Below are 3921 nucleotides of genomic sequence, written 5' to 3'. Positions count from 1 at the left end.
TTCTTAAGATGTTCACCGTGTTGAGATATGGTGCCATGAGCACATAGATTAAAGTGCAAAGGTATGGTATAGGAAAGAATTAAAGTAGCCACCCTAGGATGTGGACTACATGATGTCGAGATGTGGATTGAGGATATCCACAAGGAGGGATGTGGATGAGAGGATCACACAAGTGTTGACTATTCAAAGGGCACTCTCTATATAAGAGGCCTATCATGTATTGTTGAACACACCTATTGCAAGAGATATAGATTTGCTATCTCCCTCTCATGTCTTACTTAGTGTGGTTTGAGCCTCCTTAGTTCTTCCACTGATCTTGTGTGCACTAGGCTAGTATGATCCACACTTTGACATGGTATTAGAGCAGGTTAGCTAGGCCTAGAATAGTTTAGATTGAGAGTCCAAGAGAAATCTCCGTCGTGCATTTCCATTCATTAGAGATTTCTGTTTTCACCCACTCTTCTTCCTAGAGAGTTTGAGAGTGTGAAAGAGAGAGATTTGTTTCTTCTTCGTCGTAAAGGAGCGAAAGAGAGAGTTTCATTTTGTAAGAAGGCACAGAAGCCTTGACTGCCAACACTCAGCCAAATGGGCCAGCTCCAAAGCGAAGGCTCCCAATGAGACTCGAAGTTTCTCCATAGTCACCGCCATCCATTGTGCTTAGGTCTCCAAAGCATAAAGCATCACCTCAAAGACCCACAAAAGGAGAGGAAGGGTGGTGGAAAAGAAGGAAGGGACACGGGATACCAGCAGCCCAATGCAAGCTCCTGGCTGTTTGCAACTACCAAGAATGATCAATATTCCAATAAGGCTAATTATACCTCGACTCAGTCCACTTACGGCGCTGATGGAGGTTATGCAAGCAGTAATTATAGCTAGAGTACCTATGATGATGAGGAGAAAGCCAAGAAAGAGCTGAAGTCGGCTAAGAACAAGGAATAGTTGGGAGAATTCGGTGATGTCGCTGTCACCTTGTACGAGTGCTTCAAAGCTAAGAAGGATCCCGAGCACATGGGCCATTTCCAGTGAGACGCTCCCTTCACCACGACTCAGTCAAAGAGCCAAGTCAAAGGAAGACTCGGTGCTTCAAACACCCTCCAGCGAATGATAAGTACTATGTGAAAGCTAGCAGACCTGCAAGAGCAGCACACCAGCAGTGCCCATCAACCGACACACAAGTTTCCAACATGCCATTGCAATGGCAGTAAAGAGGAAAATCAATGATGGTTCTAGCTTCTCAACCCGCCCTCCGCTAGGAATGCCGAGAATGAGAGCACACAGCTCTAGCGCCAATGTCAACGCAGCTTCCAATAGCAACGATGGCTCCTGCACGTCCCACAACTTCTCCTCCAACATCTTCAACGACGATGCCTCTACGGCCTACGGTCTCCAAAGACCAGCACTACCCACAACTGCCTCGACCAATCAACTCTGCAGCATCCTCAACAAAGACGACTCGACTTCTTTAACGCTGATTTGCCATCGCTATAGATTCCCATGCCGTCGATGTCACTACAGAGAAGTAGAGTTTTCTCTTCTTTTTCTCTCCTAAGGTTACACCTTAGGACACGTGGCAAAGATAAAACTTATCCATGGTTAGGGGTGGTTAAGTTAGTGGGGTTAGGTTCAGTTGTTTGGACCATAGTTAAATTTCTTAGTCTTGGGTTAAAAGACTACCACATGGCACAAGGCTACCTCAGCACAATAACCCCTTGCCAAGCACAGCATGTAGGCAGCATGTGACTCCTCTGCCACATCATCAAAAGCCCCTCTCTTCACAAAAAAAAACAACAAGCCGTAACTTGCAATCCAAGAAGAATTTGTACATGCTCCAAAAGGGAAAAGTGATCGTCTTTTTGAGCTCTATGCACCTGTCAAGTCAAAATCATTGTATGAAATTAGACACTGCCGATATTGAAAGAAATCAATTGGTAAGACCTTTGCAACGAATGGAAAAGCGACGCATGAATGCACACATCATTGTCATAAGCATGCCAAAAGCACAAGTGTATGAGATGACCATAGCATAGAGCATGGCATCTACACAGAAAGCATTAAGGCACATGGAAGAACAAAGCATCATGCAACTAGCTATGTCAAGCAAAAAAGCAAACGCCATCGTCATCAAGCCATGAGCCAAAAGGTGACATCAATGGAATGTATTGAGAAACAAATATCTTGCCAACCTTGCCTATATTTTATAAATCAAATTTGACCACCTGAGAGTAGCTATGAAAGCACCCAGGGGAGGTATTGACATGTAAAAACCACACTTTACCACCTTAAGTAGCAATGCAAGCACTAAGGGGAGGTGATGGAATATAACTCACATCTGACCACCTTGCAGTAGCCAAAGGATCATGGCACCAAGGGGAGGTGTTGAGATATGGTGCCATGAGCACATAGATTAAAGTGCAAAGGTATGGTATAGGAAAGAATTAAAGTAGCCACCCTAGGATGTGGACTACATGATGTGGAGATGTGGATTGAGGATATCCACAAGGAGGGATGTGGATGAGAGGATCACACAAGTGTTGACTATTCAAAGGGCACTCTCTATATAAGAGGCCTATCATGTATTGTTGAACACACCTATTGCAAGAGATATAGATTTGCTATCTCCCTCTCATGTCTTACTTAGTGTGGTTTGAGCCTCCTTCGTTCTTCCGCTGATCTTGTGTGCACTAGGCTAGTACGATCCACACTTTGACACATGGGGCGGAAGACATATTAGAATCCCTTTGATGGTGAGGACCATTTCCATAGAATGCAAACTAGAGAAGCAGGTTGGGTAAAGAAGTCATGGAGGGAGAAAGCACTAGTAAAAGGGATAGAATAAGTAAATGGGCGTGCTTCTGTGGAGAGGGACTAGAGCTTACATTGTGTGAGGTGCTCTACCACTTTTCGATCAAGAGAATCTATTGATGACTGGAGCTTTCTACAATTCTCCTTGATTATAGTAAGATGGATTTAGAGTCCTTCAATGCTGATGCCGAGACTTTTGAATTGATCGTAGCAGGAAGGACGTTGAGAAGGACATATCTCAAGCTTTGGAATAGGATGAGTATTGGAGAGGAGGAGCAAGTGCTAAAATGGTGGAGATGGGAGCATGGCAGAAGGGTGGAGGAAGATAACTGGATGGCGGATTGGGTGTATGTACAAAATGGGTTGGTTTGAAAATAGAAGGACGTGAATACTAGATGGAAGGTAGATTGCAATAAGTGGGAGATTCTAAAGAGTATTCAGAAAGCTCTTCTAAAGTTTCGAGATCACGTGGCTAAACCCTCTTCCTTTCCCACAACCACATCTCATGGAGCCATGAGAAAGAGCCGTTGGATACGGTTGTGGGCATGGATGATTTTTTCCTATTAGTTTCATTAAGAAGTGAAACTTTTATATTGGTGTCGAAAGTTTGTATGCATTGATAAAAATAAAGGTTCGAAAAAATACTTGTGTATAAGAGTAGTATGCACGGGGGGAATAGGATCAGTATTCACTATTGGAGTTCTTGCAGAACAGACTAGATATTTTGATCTAACTTATTAACAGTGAGTTGCAAATCGTATAGTGCAGTATAGCAGGCATCTAAACATTCCTGGGTAGCCAAATTATGTGAATTGCACCAATTGAGTTGCTGTTGCTCTACTGGCATGTCAACAGCATTTGTCTCTATCAATGCATAGGGTGCATGTACCGACTTGAGCTTGCCATCCTCTGAGGTGGACTGGAAACCTTTGGAGCGAGGCCAATTAATCAGGTGAACCATGTTCATCAGATGCAGATGCTCAGAAGTTGTGATATTGTCATAGTTCATATGATGATGAGCCGAAAGATTAACTACCAGTGTAGCGCACTTGTATTGATGGGTAGCATCAATGTGCAGGCACGTAGCATTAGTAGAGGACATCCAATCATGAATAGCAT

Source organism: Dipteris shenzhenensis, chromosome 1, assembly GCF_047967505.1.
Source record: "Dipteris shenzhenensis isolate YYH24624 ecotype China chromosome 1, Dip_SZ_1.0, whole genome shotgun sequence".
NCBI classification, from domain to species: domain Eukaryota; kingdom Viridiplantae; phylum Streptophyta; class Polypodiopsida; order Gleicheniales; family Dipteridaceae; genus Dipteris; species Dipteris shenzhenensis.
The sequence above is the reverse complement of the archived record's forward strand: the minus strand, read 5'-3'. Positions refer to the sequence as shown.